We start from the raw sequence: 26,886 nt of genomic DNA, 5'->3' as shown, positions 1-26,886 counted from the left end.
CTTTAGATTACTCACTGACCATCAGCAGCAGTGTGAGCCCAAGGGGAAGGGACCTGGCTAGGGTACACAAAAGGTGAGGTGGTCTGAGAGTGTGAAGGTGGTCTCATCAGCCAAGGACCAATTGGCTGCACAAAGAGCAAATTTCACTGACTCCTTGCATGAGGACCAAAAGTATTGGCACTGCCTCACTGGTGGGAGGATATGGTCAAGGCTGATTCTTGCCTTGTTCTCTTGAAGCACTACGAACTATCCCTTTGCAAAGGGAGGGGGAACAATGAGCAGGGGTGTGGGAATGCGTTCTTCACCAATGCACTTTGCAGGAAGAAAACGTTATCCGTGTGTGAGGTCTGGATTCCCCAGCGGCTGCAAAGGATGTCATGGGTGGTAACACTTCCTACATCTATTCTCTGTTACTAATGGCCATAGTTCCATCATGCACAGGCATGACCCCTCTGGGGCAATAAAAAGCTAGTCTTCTCTCCCTTTAGCTGTCAGCAGTGGGATTTTTAAAAATTTTTTGTTTGCTTTATCATTGTTTTCTCCATGAATTTAGAGAATGCAGGCTTCCTCTAGTCTCCGTACACTTGGTGTGTGGGGTGCATATGTATGTTGTCTGGTTATCTCTCTCTTGCATCAGTAATTTAGAGCAGGCATGGGTTTGTGGCATAGCTATGTGAATTCAAGGGGAAAAAATAGTGCTACTTGCCTTGTGTTTTCCATTTGCATTCTGCACTGCTTAGCCAAGACTTCTTTACCTTCTATAGCTCTTCCAGCCATGAGGAAAAGGTTCCAGGAACATAGTTTCTTCTATCTGTACATAAAACTGGGAAGCCCTGAGATAAATGAGCATAGAGTATTTTACATCCATCATCTCTCCCCTTTTTCCACTTGGTATGGCTTGGAAGTGGCAGCTGTGGTCAGATTAAAAGATGAAAGGTTTTGTGCCTTGTGCATGAACCTGATTTCTGTCCATGGGTTCATAATCTTTGCTGCTTTTTTCTTGCTACAGAAATAGGCTTTATTTTTCTGCTGTGTGTGGATCCAGAACTATCCAGAGGAAAAATACAGTTGTTGGGACATGTCACCCCACAGCTGTTAGCTCTGCAAGATATGCCTTTGCTACTCATCACTCGATGATGAGTAAAGGGAGTGCTTGACGGTACTTCTCTTCTTCTCTTCATCTCAGTTCCCAGGAAATCAATTTGAATTGCTATTTTGAATTCTTAAATCTGAAACAATCAACAGTTCCTGCCTTATACTGAATAGTGAGGGGAGTGAGCATCTTGTCTGTGTGGTAATGGGGGAGGTGATCAACGGAGGGACGACTTCAGCCAGGCAGTCTGGAGGCAGCACAATTAATTTATTTTCTTCCTTGATCTGTGAACCCTCTTGGTCATCAGAGCATTGAGACCTTCAGCTGCACAGTGTGCTGGGTCTGTCCTTGAACACCCCCTGTGACTGCCTGACCCCCAGGGCTTCACTCCTCCCTTATCCTAAGTGCCTGTGGCCCTGCACCTTGGCTGTCCCCAGAAACAGCTCTGTAGCTTCAAAAGGTGACGACTGCAAACCTGGGATTTCTGTAATTTATGCTCCCCACGCAAACATGCATATGCTGTTCGCACTCCTGGTGTATTAATAGTGGCAGAGCAACATGTGTTTTCCACAAGAGCAAGACACCTGTTGAGGTTGCTCAGGGTCACAGAGCACTGCAGTGATGCTTTACTGCTTTCTGCAGACTCCAGCATGTGTTGAGAAGAGAGGGAATGGTTTTCATTAGGCCAAAAGGGGCTACCAAAGGGAAATTATCCACACATGCAGACATGGCAAGTCCTCTCACTGGAATAATGTGTGCAGCCCAAGAAGGAGGGCAGATCAAGGAGCTGAGGTTGTTACCTGTTTTAGTCTAAATCTGGCAGTTGTGATAAGGTAAATGAAAAGTTTCCTAGCAACTGAGGTCAGCATTTGTCCTGTGGTATGTACAGCACTCCCCTGCAAGGTGCTGCACTGATAAATATATTTTGTCCCACAGGTGCCTGATCTGCAAGTCTGAAGCCACTGTTGCAGTCACTCTCATTTTATAGGCTAGAAATGGATTTTTAATTAAAGTTCCTCTGCTATTGTTTAAAAATGATCAGATCCTCAGTCACCAGCCAAGTAACTCAAGGGCACAAAGGCTGCCCTTGTCTGCATCACATGAGACAACATGAACCAAACTTTGCCTGATATTAAGAGGCACTGAAAGCAACCCTTAGCACATCTAAGCAGTTTGCATGTCCTCCTTCAGTGGCCTTTGGGCCTTTGGGTCTCAGATGTTCTTAGATGCAGGTCCCACATACATGATCCTTCATGGATTCCCTTTTTGCAGAGCAGTCTAGAGCCCCTAGAGAAACAAGTGTGGGCTAACCTTGCATAAAAGAAGAGAAGCAACGTCCCATGTATTTAACCTGGGCACCTTTGCAGTAGTTGTAACCCAGAAAGCCATTTCTCTCTGAAGCACATCAGCTGGGAAGGAGCCTCATACATGCCCCCTGGATCTGATTCATCACCTAAGGGGATCAGAGCACTTGTAAGGGGCTAGATAGAAAAGGGATGTCAGGATATGCAGCCAACTTCTTCCTACAAGACAGCAATATTTGGAGATCTGTCTATTTAGGATACTGGGCCAGAAAAGATGTGAAGAAACTGAGAGGAATGCATAGAGTTTTGGAGAATTTTACACAGGAATTTATGGTGATCGTTTTGGCAGTGCCATCAATGACACCCTGGCCCTTGCAGAGGTGCACAAAGGGAAAGACATGGCCAGTGGAGGGCAGGCAACAGGCTGAAGGAGTGGAAATTTTCTCCAGGATCTATGAATTTCCTGGGAGACTCAAGCTTTCACTTATAGGGGGCTTCAGCTGAAGGGCTGAGAACTCTCAGGTCCCTAAACAGGCTCTCTTAGGCTTTTTGTTTGGTTGGTTTGGTTTGGTTTGTCTGTTTTTCTTAATTTTGTTTTAGTGGGAGGGACAAGATTTGACCTACAGAAATTCCATTGTTTTAAGGCAATAGTCTAAGCCTTGCAGAAAGTTTTGATGATAGTGTATAGCAATTTATAAATGCAGATAATATTTTAGTTTTCCACAGACTGAATTATACTAATGAAAACTTTACTGCTAAAAAAAAAAGGGGAACTAACCAGGTAAACCCAAGAAAAAGAATTAAGAAACTAGATTAAGAGAATTACATTGTCATTCCCATTCTTAACTCCTGTGCCCATTAGAATGTGCACAGAATACATCCTTTATATCCCAAAATGTTCAGCCTGGAGTAACTTTGAAAGGATAGCTGTGGGTACCAATATATGCCCTGTATTCCTCATTGTGTTTTCCATTGTGGCAATCCCTGCTGGTGTTTTCTATTTCCAAGTTTTATCAATCTGGGCAGGTCTGTTCCTGAGGCTCTGCTGAAAGTCAAAAGGGTGAAAGAACGTTATGTCTAGGGAAGCGTCAGAAGAATTTCCAATGTGCTGTGGATCGTTAATTTGGCTTCAAAGACGTGTTTTATACTTTGGAATTTTACAAAGCAGCTACATGGAGGCTTTTTTGCTATGGGCAAGGCATGTTCCCCACCAGGTACCCTTGTAAAGCATTCTCCCCACTAACGGGGTTGCAGACGAATAGTTTCTTGCCTTTATCCTCCTGTTTTATCTCTGTTCTCCACAAGAATCCCTCTTTGTCCTTTGGTTGCTCTTTGGGGTGACATAAGGACAGTGAACCTGAAGTGGGAGATGAAAGAAAAGCAGTGTTAAAACAAACTAAAGCTGGAATGATTTGCCAGGACTGGAGAGATAACCCATGCGATTGGGGTAATTTCACAAACATCAGGGGACAAGGTTCAGGAGTAAAATCTGTTGTTACTGAATCTGAAAGACAGCATTGCTCTGAAAGTATTGAGTCAATCAGAAACTGCTAGAGTTTTCTACTGAGTGAGTTTTCAGTGACATCATCACCAGCATTAGTATGAGAAAACAGAATATCAGAAATTATTTTTCAGTTTTAGGGGTTTAAAATACCTTGTTTTCCTGTTAAAGTCAGTTGAATAATGACACAGAATGATGTGCAAGGGAACACTTCCTTTAAAAGATGACTTTTGATGATGGATGAAAATTAACCCTGTTACTTTGCATGAAGGTGTGTTTTTGGGGTTTTTTGTGGTTTGGTGGCTCTTTTTTTTTTTTTTTTCCTGGATCGGTTATGCCAGAGCACTGAAAAGCTTGCAAGAACATTAAATAGAATAGTGATGAGGGTAATGACTGAAATGGAAGCAGCTTCCAGCTGTCCACACACCAACTCCTTCCTATCCCCTCTGCCTGTTTTGCTGGTGTTTCAAAGAGGATACATACTTTTTCCTCAACACAACAGTTTTCAGTGTGATCTTTTAATGCAGCTTGCTGCCAATGCCAGTTTGCAGCATCTCCGGAAGAACTCAAAGTATTTGTTCCCATCTGTGAAGTGAAAGTTATAAAAAGAGTTCTTACTATGCTGGGCCACAATGAGGTTAAGCCATTAAAATTTGGAATAGATTTTTTGTGATTTAAAGATATGTATACATGTTGTTGCCCTGTGAGCAAATGAAGAGTTGGAAACAGGATTTGAGAGTCCACAGCCTAACTAACCACTGAGTCATTCCTTCCCAGGAGAAATTATTTCAAGTGCAGGGATTAAATGAAAGAAAAATGGACACGTGTGACAAGAAAAAAATCAATAGCAAATACCAGAAAATAAAGCAAAAATTATTCCCTAGAGATACCAAGGTTCTGTAAACATTTTTGTTCAATTCTGCCCTTTCTCTGGAAGGGTTGGTTTTCTCTGAAAACCCAATCTGCAGTACTGCATCATATGATGTAGTTAAGGAAAGTAAGTATTTGTTGTGTATGTTTATTTACTTAAAAAAACCCAACAACAATGACCAAAAAAAACAACCAAACAAAAAAAAACCCCACAAACAAAAAAAACCCCAACAAAAACCAAAATGTACTCTTTCCAGCAAGTTTACAACATGCACCAGTCACAACCTCTCTGGCTTCCCAGGAAATAGGTCTGTCACTTTGTTGCTGTAGTAATGCACAGTGTGCCTTAGTTGTGCTGCTGCTTGGATTAAGTTGCTTGGCTGCCCAGAGATTGGTTAACAAGTTCATTGGAGTGAACTCACTGCAGAGCACTGGATTTACAGTCTCTGACCATTTAAATGCTATTTTTTGACCCTCTCCATCCCCCCCCCATCAGATAGCTGTGGCTTGGCACAGCGGCAACCACGTTTGGAGTCTCAGTGGTCCGGTTCATCAGAGAATGTAACCTGCCTTCCCAAAAAAGTTACTTAATGTTCTCAGTGATTGGACTTTAAGCAGACTGGTTTCTCATGGTTTCACATTAATAGACACTAGACTGGAATTTTAGGTGCATACCTAGAGAAACAGTGGCTTTGATTGCTACTCAAATGAGCTAAAGTCACTCGGTCAACAGTTTTGTGCACAGAAATACCCAGTGACTGGATCTGTATTAAAAACATTGTGTTTTGGTCCTGGCAAAGGTATCTACTAAGGAAAAAAATCATTGCTAGATAAGGAAACTATGTAAAAATTAAAGTTGAGTATTTATACTTCTAAGGGCTACTATTTACTTTTATAGATTTGTTTATATGAGTTTTGAAGACAACTGCATTTTTATCATATGAATCTACCCAACTCCTAACAAACTCCCCTAGAAAAATTCCTAAGAGTTTTGCTTAGGGCTGTAAAAAAAAGAAATAATAATTTTTAGAAAAGACAGGGTGGAGCAGTTTAAGAAGTGGTGTGGCTGTGCAAGGTTTTGTTTACTTTTCCACCAAAGATTAAGTAGTGGTAAATTATGCCATATATAGGGAACAAACAACCAGTGCTATGAAACAGGGATATAACCATGTTTTGAACAGTTTTAAAGATGCACAGAAGTTACTGTCCCCTACTTGTGCTATTAACACACAGACTTTCTTCCTCATCCAGTTGTTTGCCACACATAAGTTGAAGTTACTCTCTGTAAGGTACCATATTCCATGCAGTTTTCTTTTGGAGAGTGGATTTCCATCTGTTATATTATCCCTAGGACCAACATTAGTGGCATCCTGATCATAAGATACAGAGATGTAGTTTATATGTAGAAGTGCTACCCTTTCCTGGAACACCATGTTTGTTGGCCTGGCAGCTGGTAATGTTTTGATGGTGTGTTAGAAAAGCTTTTTTGGGGGGGGTAAAACCTCCCAGGGTATCATCAGATGACTTCCATAGAAATATTGGTGGCAGTAGCCAGATGGCATGTGTCAAAATCCTGAACCTGACAAATTTCACAGAGGTTTTACCTTTCCTTCCTCTGGAGGCAGGATTTCGTAGGCAGGATTTTGTAGGATTTCCAAATCCCAGGAAGCTGTGCAGCCCCAGGGAGGATAGGAGCTTGGTTATGGAAGATGACTGACTGCAACTTCTGGTTGGTGTCCCAGTGTGTCTGCTCTTAACTGCAAACCAGGGAGAACTGAAAAAAGGGTTTGAAATTGGGTCTCTGTCCCACTGCTCACAAGTGCAATGTGTTCAGTAGCAAAAGGCAAATGATTCCACAAAAATGACTGATGTAAAAAAAAAGGTAGTAAGCAGGAATGAGTACCTTCCCCTCAGCAGCAGTTGCGAGTACATTACACACTGCAGCCCCATAGTGGTCGTGCTGGGATCTTAAGTGGTGCTGAAGCAGCTGCCACTCATGTGAGCAATGCAACTCAGCAGTCAGGAGTAGAAACTGTACAGGTCTGTTTTTCTGTTGCTCTACACTGTTTATGGGTGCCTAGTTGCATTATTATTATTGCTTTCATAGTTTTTGCCTTTCTATGAGGTACCAGGTGTTGCCCACTGCCAGCAGCCTGGGAAACCAGTGAGGTATTGTTGTGGGAGCACTTCATGAAGTGACCAAGAAATGGGTTCACTTTGTTTTGCTAGAGGTGTTGTGCAGAATGACTGCCAGATCATTCCACCAAATGCTTATGGTCTGAATGGATAGAACAAGAAAAGGAAACCAAAACTAATGCAACATAAGGCTGCAGGGAAAATGCACTAAGTTCATAAACTTGTGACCCTGCATCTCCTTCCAGCTTCAAAGAAAGCTCTTAGTAGAATTGGTAAAAAAGTTCCATGTCTCAGTAGTTCGTAATTTGAAATCAAAAAATGGAAATAGATACATAAGAGGTACTAAGGATTTCTTCTTCATTGCATGTATTCATATACCTTCATTCATTTCCTATTGCATCTCTTCGTGGTTTAAAATTTAGACCAAAAAATTTGTGCTACTAGCTCATCTGTGCAGCAAGTATTTAGTCTTGTTTCTGCCATTGCTGAAGAACTGAGTTCATCTCTGCAAAGACATTTTGGGAAGAAAGTGGTTGGTCAGTGTTATGTAACTACAGTAACTACAGTGAGCTCACGATAATCTAAAAAGAAATACCATTGGGAATCCAAATACATTGTCTAAATAAAACGTAGGTAGAATTGGCAGGAAAGGATTAAATTGTTTAATCTGATTGTATTGTTTCTAAGCTGATGCTATCCTAACTCATGGGAGAGAGGGAAGCATAAATGTGAAGGCATTGTGCACAGCCAGCTGTGGTGACAGGACTTCATTAAATTGTGGAGGCCCATAGCAAGGCCTTTTTTTTTGTAGATCAGACTTTGATCTTGGCTGGCCTGGAAGAAGACACATCCCTGGAAGAGGATAGTGAGACTTCTGCAGCTCCCACACAGTCAGGCTTTCTGAAGACCTAGAGGGCTTTTAACACAGCAAAATAAATGACCTTTACCCTAAGGGGCTGCTTTGAAAATCTTATGGTGAATGTGTTCAGCCCATTAAAATGGCCAGGTGGCTGGGAGTAAGGCATCTTTTCTGGCATTAATTGGACGAGGAAGTGTGTCTGTAGATGGTAACCATAATTTTTAATCATAGTGGTTTACCCTTCCAGTTCCCAGTGGCACACATCCAGGGTCTGATGGCTGGGAAACGCAGTGGTAGCCAAGGACTTCTCTTCAGCACATTGGGAAGGCTGGCTCTTTGCTGTGCTCTCAGTTCTCCAGAGTGATCAGTGTGTGTTTAACACAGTGATGCAAGTGAGGAGAGGACTTGGGGAAGGTGGTGCTGGAAGGATGCTGAGTATCAGCATTGCTTGGAGATAGGAGATTGTTCTCACATGGAGTGATGAGCTAGGTTAATATCCTGGTGCTGTGCTTAGGTCACTTAGGCTTCAGGCCCTGGGCAGGAAGGCCAGCTTCAGCTGGAGGTCATTGTACTTGGCTGCAGTTACATCTTTGTGATGTTAAAAGCAGTCCAGGAAAGCATTGAAGTAACATCTGGTCAGGAGGGGACGAAGGAGGGACTGGCCTGGACCTCCTCTGGCTCTGGGACACAGGAGTGAGGTCCCCGAATGCTTATCAGCATCCACCACTTGCACATGAAAGAAGGAAGCGAGGAGTGATTCAGTTTGCATCCGGGCCCTGCAATGGCCTGTGCTGCTGCCTGATCTGCCTTCTTCCCAGTTCCTGCTTCCCCACTCTGCCTACAATAGTCATTCCTCTCTGCTGGGGAGACACCCAGTCTGCATTTTGTTCCGCAAAGTGCTTAGTCTGGCCCGGGAAGTGGGGCACGTTTAATGGGAACCAACCTGCACACACAGCCCCCAGCAGCCTTTTCCTGCCTGCCTGCCTGCCAGGCACGAAGAAGAGTCACTGCTGGGGTGTGGACAAGGCCACAGAAACTGTCAGCAGGGGACAAAGTTGTGCTCACCTCTGCAGGCCAGTGGGCAGCCGGGGATCAGGGCGATGCTGGGGAAGGGAGCGCTCCCGTTTCACCACGTGGGCATGGTGGGGCTGTGAGCAAGGACCGCCGGCTCCATCTCGCCAGCTGGCTCGCTCAGCAGTTCTTGCAGGAAGTGTGAAGAGAACACATTTTATGGGAGATATTTATCATTATCCTGTACTGCTTAAATATAGTCTGTGTAGCAGGTTAGAGCTTGTTAGGCTTTTATCTTCTCAAGTTGGAGGGTGATGAATTAATCTATGAGTGTTGCAGCCTCGAGTGAATTATAGAAAGTCATCCCCAATGAGTAAAGATAAATGACATTTGGAAATTAACCCATTAGATAGTCTCTTCCAATAAAGTGCTTACTGAATTATTAAATTGTAAATGAAGATGCTTCACGTCTCATTTGAAAGTCAGAAAGACACTTATTTGTAATTCCACTACTGGTTTTCTTTTTTTTTCCCTCTCAGAGGTTTCATTTCTCCTGAAAGGTTTGGGGCTGACAGCCCCAGAGGACAAAGTCTCCATTAATCCATGGAGCCAGCACAGCAGCTACAATGCAAGCTGTGCTGCCTTGTTAATGTGCTGCAGCCTCTGCCAGGAAAGGAGCACTCCCAAGGGACAGGGTGTTGGTTTACACTTTGCAGTATCCAGCCTCCAAAAAAAGAAGAGTTGTTCAGCTCTTTATTGACCTGCACCTGCGTTAGTTTAACTGAATTTGACTGTTTGTGTAGCTGGATTTAAGGTGACCTGCTGGGCAACACAAACCTACTGTAAACTCTTCAGACAAGTGTAGGTCCTCTAGATTCAGCCTGACCCAGGATGCACCTTGAAGCTGAGTCTTGCTCAGGCATTATAAAAATGAGCAGCAATAATACTGAGATGCACATTTGGGCTGTCAGTGTTACAGAAGTCTTGGCAGACCTCGTGGTCGCTGGGTTTGTTGCCCCTCACCAAAGTAATGGGGTGGCACAGGGGTAAAAACACCCCTGTTGCTGTAAGGCAAATCATTCTAGTTTTAAAGCGATATAAAATACATGCAAGTTTCAAGTCACCGTTGGTGAGATTTACTTTGGCATAAATATTCCTGTATAAATATCCTCGTTCCAGGCTAGGATCTATTTGCATGCTAACAAAAAGCCAGAGACAGAATGTTTTCAAGAATTTCCATCTCCAGTGCAGCCAGTTGTTGTGGTGATGGGTTTTGTTCTATGTTTGTGGAACTGGACCAAGCCTAAGAACACCAGCTCACTTCAGAGAGGTACCCAGCAGGAATGACTTTCACTTTCAACCTGAGCTGGCTCCAAACCAAGGACCCAGAGGGCAGAATGTATCCTTCCCATTATCAATTGGCATTAGAGCCAATTTCCCATTTTCTTTTAGTGCTAGCAGTTTGATGATAACAGAAAATTATTAAATCCATATAGTATTAAATATGATGGTAATTAGATAATCTCCTATAACTGATTTTTAAAGACTCTTGATCTTCACTGGCTTTTTCTTTTTGATGGCACAGGACAGACTTCATCTTATATGTTTTGCAAATGCTGCCACTGCATGAATATAACCCATGCTTATGGAGGGAGTTTGTTTCTCCTCATGTAATTGTCATTTGGCTTCTTAATAAATTCCTAATATAAGGAAGGACTGATCTTGTTCCCATAGCCATAAACAAGTTCTAGCTGTAAAGAAGCAAAACTTTAGTTAATAACTACCAAAAAGTGTTCTATTGGTTTTATTATCTGACCAGAACGATCCTTCTCTGCATCCCACATTTCCAGGACACATTCTGGAGGTAGGAAGTGAAGAAAACAGAGAGGCTGTCCTGCATCAGCTTTTTCTCTTTAAAGATTATAAACTGTGCCATTAAATCCAAAACAAATGGCAATCCACATGCATATTTAAGACTTGTTTGAGATCAGTAGTTTGAGTTTTTACAGAAATTTTGTACTGACCTGCCTGTGAAGTGTGGCTTCTCTGCAGTGAATGTGAACAGAAGAACAGAATAAACACGCCCCCCCCCCCCCCCCCCCCCCCCCCAATCAAGGGAATGAGAAAGCCCCCTCAGGAAGGCTTCTTCACCACTGGTTTATGTTGTTAAAATGGTAGTGATGAGAAAAAACTCATCCTTAAGAACATGTTGAAATATGATTTAATGCCCATATCAGTCTGCCAACCATCTCAGTGTTTTTTTCTTTAGCCTTAAAGTTGGTGGGTGGGAAAAGACAGGACAGAATGAAAAATCTTTATGTAGAGTGTGACACAATAAACACTTCATAGTGATTGTGTTACACATACTGTGCTAGTGCAATTCTTCTGGGCATCAGTGAGAGGGCATGTAATTCACAGTACTTTTTTTGGCTTTTAGTAATTCTTTCCTAGAATCAAAAGTGAGTGAGTGCGCAGTCTCAGTTCTGACTCAGCCTCATGCTATTAGTGATAGTGGCATTTTAAGTGATATTGAAGCAAGGACAGAAACTAACATTTAAGAGGAAGCAAGAATGACAGAAATGCTAAGATGAGGAGAATAAAGAAAAAAAAATGCTCAAACAGTAGTTCAGAAAAGAACAGTGTGGGGGGAAATAATTTTACACCAGAGCCATAGAAAGACTACTTGACCACAGACTGAAAATTGGTAAAGCTCCTATTTCTTGTCAGACCAGCTTGATTTTCAGTCTAAGCTGCTGAGTGACAATTTTCCTCTAGTCTGATCCTGTGTCTTTTAATTAACCAGCGTTGTCATCCACATCTTTGAGATTCTGATGGGAGCAGCAGCTCATCTCTCTTGATTTGCTCAACACTCTGCATGCAGAAAGCAGCAGCTGCTGCTGGTGATCCCAGGGCTGATTTGTCTGCATGTTCCACTGGAAATATTTGCCTAAATGAAGTAAGCTGTGTGAGGAGGCCCCTAGTCTAATTGGAGCATTAGGTCTGTGCAGTAGGTGGTGTGCAGGTGGTTTGTTTGCTGGTATTCTGGCAGCTGGTAATTTATCTCTGACATGTATGGGGTTTTGATGGATGTAGATAGAGCAACTGTATGAAAGAGCCATTAGGTGCTGGTACAGTGTGGCCATGCTGTAGCTTGCAGCGTTTTCTGGGTGCTTTGCTCCTCTTGGGCTCTCACACTTGGAGTAGCAGCTGCCATGGATCTCTGCAGGGGTCCTGGGCAAGGCCTTGACCTGAGTGATGCAGAGGACTCAGTTGTGTTACCCCCACCTTTGCAGCTCCTCATTGGAGTGGTTTCAGCTGTGCTGAGTGGCAACACAAATCACAGCTGTCAAAATCACCTGCTAAAATCTAATTTTTGAGAGTCTTCCAACACTTTCAGTGGATAGGTGTAACAAGCATATTCCCATCCTTGCCAGCAGCCCACTAGTGAACTGGAATTGCACAAGGTTTCGCTGACAGAGTTATAGCAATGCAACCCATGGGAGATTATTATCCCCCACTATTATAAGACTATTATTTAGAGATTATCATAAACTCATTCTGTGCTGCCCCTTGTGTTAGTCATGCAGGCAGCTTTCCACAGCAGCTGAGGCAACACATGTGGAAGAGACATCTCCTCTCTCCTTCCTTCCCCACTGAATGGAATGGAGCAGCTTCTGAGATGCTGCAGCTCCTTCAACCCCAATTTACCAGACAGGCTAGCAGTGCCCTTCTCTCTCTTTCTTCTTTTCCCTCTCATTAATCCAGTGTGGTAGCTGTCAGCTCAACCTGGCTGTACATTACAGAGAATACTGTGCTGTTTTGGCAGCAATTTGAACTGAAAGGAAAGATTTTGCAGGCAGAATTGAACCTTTGGGAGGTGAGCTGAATGATGCTGTCACAGAAGAAGAAAGACTCCTTTTCCAGTGTAGCTCATGGGTTTTGCCAGGCAAGAGCAACAATGTGAATTTTCATATATATATATGAAAACCTGGCAATGTTTCAAAATGCTTGGGTAGGTCTTGCCCCTGCTGGAAAGATTTGAATCTAATTAGAAATCAGAGATAAGAGGAAATGGTATTTCAGCCCATGAGAATTTCCACAATCTCAGAAAAACATTTCTTGGTCTAACGGGAGGAAAACTTAAAAAGCTGAGATAAAGTAAAAATCGGGTAATAGGTGAAAACGTTTTACAAAACAGTACAGCAAAGCCTATAGTCCTGTATTCAAGCTAGAGGGTGGTTTCATTTTAGACTAAATTTCTGTTGTAGCTGCAGCATTTTTAAATTACACCTTCATTAAGTGTTTAAAACATTTAGTTTTGGAACCAGCAAATAGGTTTTAATTTTTTTTAATATTACTGGGAAAATATTTACAAAGAAGTTCCAGCAGTTTTTCCCAGCTGTCAATGTATTCAAACATTTTTGCCTCCAACAGATTCAGGTTTTAAAACAAACATTTCCTAATGTAATTTTTCCTTGAAAAATTCCTGCCTTTTTTATTAGACATCATTAGTTCTCACTTAATTTTAGCCAAAGGGCAACAGTGACTTGTGTACCTTATTTTGATTTTAGTTTCACTAACCTTACAGCAGAGTGTCAAGGTTTTTTCTCCTTAGGAGCTGAATAAATTCTGACCAATTATGTTGTTGTTTTAGTCATCCTGGTTGTATGATCTCATGATCATTCCATATTTTTAGAACGTGTCCATTGTACCAAAGTGGTTATCTATCACTCATTGCAGTAGTTATTTCATGTTTCTAAGAAAATATGTCATTCATCCATAAGCACAAGAACAAGAGGCAGAAGAAACAGCATTTTATTTCATATTTACCATAAAGAGTCTGCAAGTCACTAACAGTATGAAAAAGAAACCAAACCAGATTAACAGATGTAAAATCATTACACATTCAGAAGAAACAGTAGGCAGAGAGAGAAGTGATAAGCATCTCAGAAGGTGGAGAATCACTTGGTCCATAACTAAACGGGCTTAAATAAAACCAGGAAAAAATCAGTTTTCCTTTTTGCTATAGGAATGGAGATGGTGAGTAACATTCTTGGGGCTGCAGGGATGCTGTGGAGCAGTGGGATGCATCACATCTATACACAGCTATTGCTTTGGAAACTCTCAGGCCAGACACAGGGTGCCTCCATGATCAGACCTGCCTGACTGTCATGTCAGTGTTCCCTGTTTGTCCTGGTTGGAGGGGATGTCTTGGTGAGATGAGGCAGTGTTTTGCACGGGACCCCCCCAGGTGCTGTCCTCTCCCAAGAAAGCTTCCCCATTGGGTTCTGCTTTGCAATGGGAGGATCTGAGCCTGTTTTAACTATTTTCTTCTCTGGGAAAGCAGCACTTAAACTCTGGCTTGAAGAAGAATTCACAAAGGTTTTGAGCACGCAGATCCCAGGCTGAATCCTTCCCCTAATTTAGTTGGAGTGCTTCTGAGAGGTCCTTAACTGATATGGAAACTGAAATCTGGTCATTAGCGAGGTATCCTTGGATAGAGAAGAAGTTTTCATACAAGGTTTTGCCTTAGCCCCAGCCAGGGGGTAGCACTTCAGAGCCCTGTGGGTAGTAGCCATTGAAGCTCCTTGGCAAACCTTGGGGGAACGAGTCTGTTGCCACAAAAGGGCTAACACAGGTTTGCTGGGCCCCGTGCAAAAGGCTGTAGGTAGGAGAGCTCTGTCAGCAGAGGACACACAGTTCTGAGCTGGATTTGCTGGCATGGGTCCAAGGAGTGCCAAAAAATTCTGGAACTGCACTGTCGTTTACTTGTGTATGAACGGAGCTGTACAGCAAGTTGTACCAGCCATGTGATATCATGGATTTTAAAGGTCAACATAGTGGCTCACTAGTGTTTAAAATAAAACTTTGGAAAGGTGAATTTCTGTGCATAGAAAGTTGTGGAGTCTCCCTTTGTAGCTGAGTTGCAAGATAATAGACTTCAAGTGAGCCACTAACTTTTGATTGCCTTTGCCCTACTTTCTAGTTCAGACCAGTGGATAGAGCTGAAGTCACCAGCTTTGATGAAGAAGGGAATCAACATTTCTCTTTCAGGCTTTGTATAAACAGGCAGCTGCTTGAGTATGCTGAAGTGTGAGGAATGTGAGCAGAGAAACAGCAAAAGTGAGTGGAAATCTCTAAGAAATACCACTAATACATTGGACTGCAGTTCAGCATTTTGTTAAGGGCATCATTTGTATTTATACTGTCAACACAGGGTGATGAATGGAGCTACAATAAATGATACAGACAATTTGAATTTTTCAGTGTGCTTGAGACATGATTCTGTTTCTCCAGCAAAAAAGATGATGTTTTTTTGCCGTTTCAGGGATTAGGTAAATCCCCATGAGTGATGACAACAGACAGAACTAGGGCTTGCAGAAGTACAGAATGGAAAATATACTTGACACTTGTGAGAAGTGAACTCTGAGCTGGTAGTGTGGTTAGACACGCAAGCCTCATTTCACAGGGCTGAAATATTGCCTTCTCATTCTCCTATCTTGAATCATGAAACCTCATACTCTTCTAATGATTCTTTCAGAGGGAGCAGTGAAATTATTCATATAAAGAACCAGAATTGCTCAAACCACATCCTTTTTATTTATCTAGACCAAACTACAACTTCTGCGAAGTTTGGATCATTTGGGATAAAATTCTCAGTGTTCCCAGGCTGATTTTCTTCTCCCACTCCTTTATGTTCTTGACCTTCTTCTGATAGCCTGCTTTAAAACTGGGTAGCTACTTCTGGCGTTGGAAATCACACCTTTGGAGCATGATGCACGGAGGAGAGGCTCAGGAGGAGAAATTTCAGGGGATTTGATGCCCTGATGCCAGGAAAGGAGGTGACTGCAGTGAAGAAGGCTTGAGCAGCTGTTGAAGCAGGACAGGGAAACTTAGGCCTGGGCAGAGGAGGAAGTTTGTACTGTGTGTTGAATGTGTCTTAAATTTTGTCAGGGCTGCAAGAGAAGGGAGGTGAAGAGAAAAGAAGGAGCCTCCAAGCTTTGGACTCCATTTGGAGAAGGATGAGAGATGGGGGCAAAGGTGACAAAAGAGCCACAGTGCTTAAGAGCTTAGATAATTGACAGGCCCTTAGCCCAAGACTGACTATCCAGTGAAGGAGGCTGACTTCAGTGTGAAGTACTTCAAGACTGCTTGGCTGGTGTCCCACACACTCTGGAGTGCAGGAGGCCAAGGACTAAGAAGCAGGTTGCCTTCAGACACCTTTGCATTTCTTTCTCCTTTTTAATTCTATTAGTGCAGTAAAAGCATGCTGAGTAGTTTTTCTCTTACGGTCAGCAAATCCACAGTGCTGTCATGTAGCAAAGAAGTGATGTTCAGCCATACCTCACTGCTCACTTGCTGATGAGCTGCAATGTGTAAATCTCATTTGTAGCCCTTGGACTTGTCAACAGCTGTCTCCTCAGAAGCTGTGTGTTTGCATGTCTGTTAGTTACTTGGGTGCTCTTCAGCACCACCCACCTACAGAGAGCTTCAGGAGGAGATCCTTGGGTTAACCATGGGCTTCTGTGCTATGGTCAGGAGTGGACTCAGGATCAGAGTAACAGGTTCTGGTTTGGGGTCTTTTAATGCTTTTGCTAAGTGCATCTGAACTGCAGACCTTTAGCTAAGTGTTGGCCTTACATTAATAACCCTTTTTGAAAGTCTTTGTCTAATTTGCCATTTGTATCATGGTTTGTGGTGGTGGCCACAGAAGATTTCAGATTTTGGTGGGTTTTTTTTTAATCTAAAGAGAAATAGTGACTTTTAGGCCATCTACAGAAGAGGCACTTGAAGTTCCTACAGAAAATATTTGTGCTCCCCATGATAGCAGAGCATGGAGGGTTATAACACCTGATTTGCATCACTGGGGGAAGGCGGGGAGTGTAGATGCTCTTGAGCCGTGTCAGCCAGATCTGTGGCTGAAGATTTGCAGCAGGATATATTGTTTTCATTATGTAACCATAAACACTATTTTGAAAAAGTCCAAAGTGCTTTATATTTCCAAATTACTTTTATGGACTTGCTCAGAGTAGTCTGCCATCTGGTATTTTTTTTGCACAGGGCAGAATGAGGTAAGGGGGGAGAGATGCTCACTGCTTCCATGCTGTTGCTCAGCTTCCACTGAGGGAAATGTAACACCTTTCCCCTTTCCTTAGTGTCCAGCCTGGCTCCTTGTGTGAAGCTCTTCACAGTAAAGTCAGAGCTGACTCTCAAGGCCTTCTTTTTGCAATATTTATGAAGCAGCTTTCTTGTAGTGTGCTGGAAAAAAAAATGCAGTTAAAGTCATTCTGATGACAGCTAGAGGGAAGTAATAACATTCTTTGCAGACTTACATGCAAAGAGTAAGAAAAATAAGTGCAAGAACTGTACAATGAAGGGGGCTGTATTCAATGTTTGAGTCCTGCATGCCTGTAGGAAGTCTTACATTTATAAATATGGGGATCAAACAGACTTCCATTACCAATTGCTTTTAACATTAGCTGAGTGATGCTTCCCTTCTTTTTTCTGTTTTTTTTTGGGGGGGGTTGGTTTTTTTAACCCCATTTCTGTTCTGCTTTAGTCCCTTCTGTCTGGACTAAGCTGTGCAATGTATGTGGTAAGTGCAGAACATGGGGGGGGAGCAGCCTTGCAGCAAAATGAGTTGTGTCGATCCTGCCACAATTCCTTTTTTATCCCCCCTAAATAATCACATTGCTTAATTAGTCATTGCTCTGGGGAAGTTCTCTACCCAGCTTCCTGCTGGCTGCAATGACTTACGGGGCTGCTCTCGATTCCGCGGTCTCCAGCGCCAGCATCTGACCTCAGCACAGCTCCCAAGCCCTCTGTGCTCTTGGGGAGGCTGTGGCAACGATGTGCTTGTGCCTGAGCTGCGTGCAAAGCTAAAGCCCTGTTCAGAGCTTGAGGAATGTTAGATTATCCTTCTTCTTCCAGCCCCAGTGGCTGTTGTGAGCATGCTCCATGCATGCATGGCACTGGCTATTTGCCAGCTTTAGAGTAATTTTTTTTTTTTTGAATGAGTGAGTGAATGAATGAATGAATACCTGATTAAGTTAATGAAGCTGAGCCAATGGTGGGAGGGAGCGGCTTGGCTGCTGCCTGCTCGAAGAGATCTGGCAGCACATTAGACTTGCATAACGCTTTATAGCTCCATGCTGCGCTCCATATGAGCCACAGGAGAGGGCTGCAATAATTACTCGGCTCTGGGATTGAACCCAGCTGCAGGTAGCTAGTCATCCTCTTGTCCATTTCACTGGTGCCGGGAGTCACTTGTCTTGCGCCGTGGATTTCCAGGGGCACATGGGTAAGGTGCTTTCACAGCAGTGATCGCAGCGGTGAGAAAGCATGCTCGTGGCTCAGTGACTCTTACAAAAGATCCATTCAGGGTTCCAAGCCGTGATTCACTGGACCCACAGGTTCAATGCAGGAATTTTTTTAGTTCCTGAGTTCAAAACTTGTATATAAATAACCTTGATGGGAGCTGTGTGATTTTTTTGTTTTCTTGTTCTTTCTTCATCTGGCTGGGAAAAATAGAGCAAAAGGTTTTCTTGTATCTGTTTTTTTGTTAAAAAAAAGCAATTTTTTAAAGTCCTCAGAGTTCTTTTTGATTGTTGTTTAAGGCAAGTTCTTTCTGGCAGCCCCGGATGGCACATACCTTTGTTTCTCACATACTTAAATTAAGAGTACTGGCACTGCCTGTTAGCACACCGCCTTCATTTGTCAATGTTCCCTGCTTGAGAGCAACGATGATGATTTGCATTCTTAGTTGGAACTGGTGGGTTTTTTAATTGCAGCTGAAGCTTGTGACTGTGGAACCTGCTATGTTTGTATAATCCTGCATTATTTCATTTTCTTTTGATTGTTTTCTGTGTTGCCTAATCAGAACAGTTGGGGTGATCTCAGCCTTGCCATGCTGGCCTCAGTCAAGTGACACTGGTGATGGATTTGGGCTCTGTGCCCATTTTATCTGCTTGCTCCCCATTAAGCAGGAGGGAAGCTCCCTACTCACTGAGTCAGGGAGAACAACTAGTCACTTGGTTTTGTGGGCTACAAGGCCTGGGGAGGCATTTCAGAGAGAGAGTAGGTGCAGAAGAGTTGATCTGGCTTTCTTGCTCGTGTGTATTCCTGCATTCACTGACCCCTATGACACTGCCTGAGATGTCAGTGCTGAGATGGTCAGCGTAAGGGTCTGTGCAGGATGAGTGGGGATTGCTGCAGGCCATACCTAAATGTAGCTGACGGGCATGAAGAAGAAAAAAAATAAAGAGAGGAAAAAAGGGTGTCTGAGGGGGATGTTTAACTCCTTCTCTATCTGCAGTACTGAGGTACGTGCTATGTGCCTTGAGACCAGCACGAGCTGCTGGCTTTTCTGTTTGTTCAGTAGTGATGGTCAGTCATCTTGATTTGGGAGGGCACCAAGAGTGCACTGAGGCAGTGAGCAAGGGCTGGTGCAAAATGGCTTCAAGTTCAAGCTTTGCTGAATGAAGTCTGAGTGAAGGCAAGGTGTTGGAATCCATTTCAAGGGGAATTTAACATCAGTTCATGTTTCACACTTTACAGATGGACTAATTATAGTCTAATTTGCTGGCACGTAGAATCTACCAGAGAAGCAGTCTGCAGGGAAGACTTCCAAGGAAAAGCACTGAGCAGACAGATGACCTTTCCAAATCTTCCCCTAAAGCCGTGCTCTCACACTGTCCCCTTATCAGCCAGGCTTAAAGGCACACTCCTCCCCGTGAGCGCCTGGGCTTATCTGTAAAATGGCTGCTCTGAGTTGGCTGCTGCTTGCTGGTGTTCCTGGCTGGATCTTCAAAGGGGTGAAACGCCCCCGGTTTCTGTAATTTTTCGTGGGGGTCTTATTCAAGTCTCCTGGCAGCAAAGCCAGGCATCTCTCTTAATTTGTTTTGCAGAAGATGGAGAGAATGTTAGCAAGCATTTTCAGACACATGGAAGGAGACCTGTGTGACATATCTGCAGTACAAATGTGTTCATACAGGCATGACAGTTTCTGTCACAAGTTTAAAATGAGTGGCGAGTGGGTGTTGCTACGTTTAGAGTCACTCGTGAAATTTTCAATGGAAAATTGTGTAGGCAGCTCCCATTGTAGCCACATTGTAGGCACATTTTAGATAAATGAAAAACATCAACAAAGTAATTTCTGTATTAGACTTGTTTATAAATGAACTCTATTCACTCATATAAGCTGCAGAAGTGCCTCTAGGGGATGGGTGTGAGAGTAGAGGGTGTCACTGAGCACTGTCAGATGTCCTGCTCTGGCAGCAGTTGCTGCAAGACAGGAGATAAAAGACTGGATGCTGCACTGACCACTTGTGGAGTTGCAAAGGTGGGATCCCCCTTCCTGTCCTGGTGTTGGCGGGGTTGAAAGAGCACTTTAATTTATGTGAGTTTGCTCCATGGCTTCCATGCTGTCACCACAGACTCTGGGTATGTGTGCTGTGGAATGCTGACTTCCTGAGTGTCTTGGGTTGGTGGTCTTCATGTCTTGGCACAGCTGACTCTAAGGCTGGGGAGCAGGACTTTGGAGGGGTTTGGCAGGCCTCTGTCAGACTGCAAAGGCTTCAGTGCGGCATGGTGGTAAATCATCAAGCTGCTGGAGTGAGCTCCAGCCATGTGGGACTATGCAGCTGGCAGTCAGCCTGAGCTGAGACCCCAGGCCTGAGCAGCCCCACAACCTTCCTTTGTGGCTGCAGATGGAGCTGCTTCTCGTAGGGTCAGCTGAGGTGCACTTTCTGTTGTGCAGCTGAGAGAGAAAGCTGCGCATCAAGCTGTGCACACTCAAATGGCTTTGCTCCAGGCTCAGACCCTCACTTAGCAGTTACACCCTTTCCTTTCCCCCATAGAGGCAGAACACTGTGGAATCCAGCATTTCACCCTCAGAAAAACTTCACTGTAATCAGCACTGTCAGCTCATACATTTTTATCTGTGGATATCTGATGCTATTTCACAAAATTCTGTTTCCTGGTGTCAAATGATGAGAAGGGAAATTCCACTTTGAGCCAAACTAATAAGTTTCTGATCTTGTGGGCTGCAGGGAAAGGCTAGAGACCTTAAGCCTGAAAGAAAGCCTCACACAGTAGAGGGGCAAGTTAAAAGAGGTAGTATTATTATTATTATTATTATTATTATTATTATTACCCTTCACCTTTATAATTTTAATAAATCTTTTATATGTGACCTAGTATTGTGTGTTTCAGAAGCAAGAAGCTGGGCCTGACATCTGAGAGCCCAGGTCTGGCATAGCAAGGGGGGGATTTCTGTGCCAGGGAGCGAGGGTCCTGCTGTGGGGTGGGCTGGGAGGGTTGCAGGATGGCCAACACAGCCCTCCAGTGTCAGCCCTGACATGGGGAGAGCTTGTGGCTCCTGGAGGAAATGCTTCCTTGCTTCCAGCCTCCCTGGCATCTTGTACTGTGTGCTCTTGTACCACTTCTCTGCAAAGCATGCTGGAAGGGGAGGGATCACCTTTGCTGAAAGCTTTTTTATGTATAAACTAAGGATGTAGGCAGCTGTGAATCCATTTAAATCCCCCACAGTACTCACAGTCCTGCAAGGCTTACGTGTAGCTGCACTGCTGTGTGTGTGCACAGAAATGACAGGAAGGTCTGCTGCACACCCAGAGCATGGAGCGACTTCTACAGATGCTGAAAAAAGGGCATCTCTCCTGCTACAGAATGAAGGGATGGCACCCAGATGATCTGATGGCAGAATCCTGCAAACTTCTGAAAGTTAATTCCAACTCTTCATTCAGCAGTTAGCTTAACTAAAACCAAAGATAATTTTAGCATCATGTTCCTGTGCAGTTCACCAGCACCTATCAGGCATAATAACAATGTGTTATTAACTAAGCACAGTCTAACCATAGTAGCTCAGGAGGCAAGTGCCCTACTTAGGACATGCACATCTCTCATCCTCAGAATTCAGGGCAAGTAGGAAAAACAGACAGTTAACCAGTGGAGTAGCTTTCTAATAATCAGTTTGTATGACCTGTGCTTGTGAATGGCTGTCCTGGAACTCCATCATCTGTCCATCCTTTTGAGAATATGTCTTACATTGTTTTTTCCTCCTCAACCTTCCTCTCTCAACTCTGGTACCTACATACCTCCATTAAATTCATGGGAATGTTGAGTCTTTGGGAAGCTCACATCTGGTGATGTGCTCCCTGAGGTTTGCTGATATCACTTGCTTTTTGTCTTGTGTGGAGTCTGTCTGATGTGCCTGGGGAGAGGAAGGACGTGCAGAACTGCTGCTCACTGTGCTGAAACCTGTAGCAATTTGCTGTGGCAGATTCCCAGAAGCATAATAAGAACTAACACTGCTCTGGACAGTCTGTCTTGTGGATGCAGTGTTGATCAAGAATCCTTTCATTTTGGGAGAAGAATTTCAAATTTTATTAGAGGTTTTCATGCTCCTTATTAATGGATCTCTGCAGTTGGCTCTCCCGGGAATTCTGCCAGGGAGCTGTGAAATTGGTCGGGTTGGACAATAAACTCCTACAGCTATTGTTGGCCTGTGCTGAGCTGCACATGGCAGGGCTGATGGAATCTGTAGCAGCTACAACCATGAATATGTAGCTGGCAGCGGGCAGGCTGTACAGCGGGGCGGGGGGAGAAAGCTGGCGTACGGATCTGAGAGGCACAATGCAGCTGCGGAGCCCTCTGCAGCGTGTCTGGCTTTTCGTCTCTCTGAATCCGATCCTGCAAGATGCCAGCCTCCTTGGAGGGGAGGGGAGAGGTGGGACGAAGTGCCTCCCCTTCACACTCCTTTCCAGCGCTGCTGAAATTACTCACTCGTGATAGGACAGGCGGGTGGTTTGAGGCGGGAGCATCGGGCTGCGCTGCTGCATCTGCCCGGTAACACCCCAGACATAAAGAGCCGCGTATCTGGCTCGACTCTGCGATGTTGCATTAACATCTGCGTACCAGGCAGGGCAATAGTGTCTGATGGAGGAGAGACACAGTTTTTCTAGTGCATAAATGTGCACTAGCTGTATCTCACGGATAAATGTGAGAGTTTGCCGGTCATACCTGGAGCTGGAAAGTGCAAGTTGAAAGGTCATAGTACTCTGTTTTTAGGATTTGTGATCAAAGGAGCCTTTTGACAATAAGTGACTGGCTTAATTGAATACCCCTGAAGTTGGAAGCTGACGACTGCCCTCCCTTGGGTGTTTGCTTCTTGCACCAGAGTCCTTCCTCCTGCTGGCACATGATGGTGTGAGCTTGCTGGCAACTGCAGAAAGGTCGGGGACCAGAGGAGGATGGAGGGACCAGATTTTTGAAGGAGGTTTAGAGACCCAAAAAAGGATGTTAGCTGCACCATGGGACAGAGAAAGTGCTTGATTTCTCAAGGCAGTGAAAGTCCCACCATTTTGCATAGCCAGGTGCTGCTGTGTTTTGTGGTTCTGGCCCCAACTTCTCTGCACTCCAAGGCTCAGTCCTGGCTGGTGGCACACAGCGTGTTGCTGTTTTTGGATGCTTGCATTGCTGGTTTTACCTTTGCTGCAGTGAACTCCAGATAAATAAAGGAGGTCAGCATCTGAAGCTATAACCCAATATCCTCTCCTGTGTTTTAAATTTATTAGATTAAATAAGTAGAAAAATGTTGTTTTGGGAAACACAGTGAGATTTAAAGTGCCTTGCAAAGAGATCCTGGAGTTTTGCATGAAAATGCACATCCCGAGCTCCAGTGAGCAATCCCTCTGGGACCAGAGCAAGCCCAGATGGTGACTCCTCCAAGTGATTATTTTTCTGCCTTAAGCCTTTCCAGGAATTTGAGTGTGGGCAGACTGCCAGCGGACACTGGCTGTCCAGACAGTTTAGCAATGTTCCATGTGTACTCACTGCCAGAGATACCGAAGTCCAGCTGCTCTCCCTGATCTCTTTGTCCCTTTTACCTTCCCAGCCATAATTACACATGCCTGCATGCACGCACACACTTGTGACACAAACAGGAGCAAAAAATCACCTGGTGTTTCCTGCTCATTTGCATATCTACAAATCATGATTGACAGCTCTAAAGTTAAGGAAAGCTCCAGAGTCAGAAAAACGCCTTGAATCAAAAAAAAAAAAAGCATGCAAATAACAAACCCTGCGGCACACCACAGAAGGCAGGCGTTCATCTTTCTAGGACAGCCAGCAAAAAACTGCTTAACCAGGTCTTGTACCTCTTGCCTTTGAGACACTCTTGTTTGGGTTGTCTCCCTTTCCTTATCTTTACTGTTGCTGGAACGTGAATAATGCTGAAAAGTTACTGTTTGACTTTTAGATCTTGAAGTAGAAGTAGGCTGTTTTATGCTGCATATTTCCATTTTTTGCAAATGCAGTCCTGTGTCTGTTAAGAGCTCAAAGTCTCACTGTGAAGTGCCTGGGCTTGAAAAAGTGGGACAGTATTCACTGCTCTATGGCTGCCTCATCCCTTGTCTCCATTAAATTTATTCGTTCCTCCTGTGTTCTCCAGGAGATTTTGGGCAGTCCTTTTGTTACCGGTAAAGATGAAGTCGGCCATCCGAAGAATTTACACCCAAAAAACCAAAATGCACAACCCAAAAGAGTTAGTACTTGGTATTTTTGAAGGATGTTAGTTTTGACATTGGAGGCTACCCAAACCTCAGTGGTTCAATGTTATTTAGCAGAATAAAATCTTTGCTTCAGCTCCTGCATAATGAAACTTCACCCCATTTCATAGAGCTTCATAGTACTACTTTCAATGCAGAGAAGCTGAACCCAGATGCCTCGAACTTTTGGAATCACTGGTTTTGGGGAGCCTGGCTTACCCATCACAGCAAAAGAGCCTGTCCCTATTCAGTCCCATGTACAAGCTCTCTGCTCTGTTGCAGGCAGAGAAGCCAGCCCTCTGCCACTGCTCCCAGCTTTTCCCTGTGGGAGCGTATTTAAATTCTGGATTGGCAGCTCATGTTCCAGAAGAGATTGGAGGATGATGCAAGCCCAGCACAAGCTCCCCGTGGCAGGGGGAGCAGGATGAGCACCCCATTCTGAGGATGTCCCCCTTGGGCAGCTGCCTGGGCCAGGATCTGCTGACTTACCTACCCAAGCTGACTGCCTGGGGCAGAAGGCTACAGAGAGCTAAAGTTAACCAAGGATGACTGCGCAAATGTGAGCTCGGCAGTTTTATTTTTAGTCAAACTTAAAAAGAAAAATCTGTAAGTCATGTGTAATATAATAATTTTAGCTGTTGCCAAGACACGCTGAGCAACTGCTAGGAGGGGGGAAGGTCTGTGCTGATCAAGCAGGGCCCTGTCTCCTGGCTGCCCTCGTCGCCGCAGCCGCGGTGCCGAGGTGATGGCACTGACAGACCAGGGCAGGTCAGGATAGTGCCTGGGTGTCACCGGCCCTTGCACATCTGAAGCTGCTCTGAGTTCTTTCATCCTCCCTATCTCCTCAAAGCCAGGGAATCTACCCTGAAACAGTGCTTTACCCTCCTTCTCCAGCTCTAGCTGTTGGTGTTTCATTACTGTTTATCAATATTTAAAGAATGGAGTAATTAACTTAAGACTGATTGTATCAAACGATTAGAAGGTTTGGACTTTTCCTGCAGGCTTACAGCAGCTTGGAGGACCATAAACATAAAGAGTGCTTTTAAAGATAGGTTTAATCTGAGTCTAGTGTGTCTTCAAAGTACTTCATACACATATAAACATCAGGCTTATTGTTCATTAGAAGTGAGGTAGCAGGGAAAGAAATCCCCCAAAGGAATATTACTTGCCATAAGATAAGTATCATTACTGCTGCTCAGCATTCCCTTTAAAGTGGGCTGTATCCTATTTTCATCTTCTTTTACATCCATTCTTAATTCTTTCTCTCTATTCTTCTTACATGTAATGCATGCTTTTCTTGTTGAGCTGCCACTCATGTGAGGTGCATGGCTTCTCATCACCCATTCTTGAACAACTTTCAAAACAGCCAGAAATGCAGATGACAGGTGGTGGCTGGACAGGGGCTGAGGAAAAGTTTCACTCTTCATGAAGGTTGATTAGGCAAGGCAAGGTTTCAGGAAGAGAGTAAATGTGAAACATATTACAGTTACAATATTTTCTTTAGCAGGTAATAGAAGAGTTAGGAAGACTTTGTTGCCTTTGGATGAAATCGGTAATGCAGAGAAAGCAACTTACTTTCTCCAACAGCAAAATCAGCCCAATATGAAACTGCGAGTTTTTACAGTGGTGGGGGCTCATGATTTGGATCAGGAAACTCAAACACAATTTTCTGAGCAGTTCTGGGCAGGTGTCCCCAAGGCTGAGGACACCTGAGTCAAACTCATGGACCTGTGGCTGTGGCCATGAGTGTGGTACCAACAGCCTCTGTGGTGCAGCAGGGGCTAAGAAACAGTGGGGTTGGATCCTGACAGAGATGGATATGGTGCCAGCACCTGGCTCTGGCCTACCTGCATGTGGCAGGGAGTTACTCCCAGCAGAGTCCTGCCTGGACACCTGAATGTGAGGCATCGGTAGCAGAGGGAGTTCAAAGCACTGGGTCAAAAAAACCCCACCAGACATCAAAAACCTGGCTCAGATCCATCCCTGGCTCTGGGCTGCTGCTGTAAATAGCTTGCGTGGCTGAGCTTCATTGCCAGACTGAGAGATGAAGCACACGTGTCCCTGTAATGAGCTGTGGTGTGGAGTGGGGACAGGAGGCAGCTGCTGCCTCCACAGCCCTGCAAGTGTCACGTGAAGTCGTCCTGCCGGTGTCTCTGGGTTTCAGGGGTTTAGGAGTGACACACCACCTTCCCTCTGCACCACTCACCGTGGCTTGTTGCTAACAATATTTTGTGTGTGCCTGTTCCTCAGGGCTCCCTGCTGTGTGCCCATGTTGTTTTAGGGCACGTTAGGGTGAAGGCAGTGTTGTCATTGCAGGGGAAGAAGAAGCTGAAAGAACAAAGCAGGCTCCGTAGAGACATGGAGGGTTTTCGTAGAGGAAGGACAATAGGCCTTGGGAAATAAATAACTGTTGCTAACTGTGCCAAGTTATGGCCAGGTTGTTTCTGATATGCCTAAATTTTTTAATGTTTTCCTGATGCATTAGCAGACATGCCCAGGATTTTTCTGCTATTTACAGCATAGCTAGCTGTCAACTGCTCCTTGAT

At 44.2% G+C, this 26,886-nt stretch overlaps 1 protein-coding gene across 4 annotated transcripts in view; it reads left to right on the top strand.

Annotated features, from left to right (window-relative positions):
• The window catches only part of ATXN1 (ataxin 1), a 215,886-nt gene that overhangs the window by 178,210 nt on the left and 10,790 nt on the right, over positions 1–26,886 (top strand). The window lies entirely within an intron of this gene.

This window comes from Molothrus aeneus, chromosome 1 (genome assembly GCF_037042795.1).
Source record: "Molothrus aeneus isolate 106 chromosome 1, BPBGC_Maene_1.0, whole genome shotgun sequence".
Lineage (NCBI taxonomy): Eukaryota > Metazoa > Chordata > Aves > Passeriformes > Icteridae > Molothrus > Molothrus aeneus.
The sequence above is the reverse complement of the archived record's forward strand: the minus strand, read 5'-3'. Positions and strand labels throughout refer to the sequence as shown.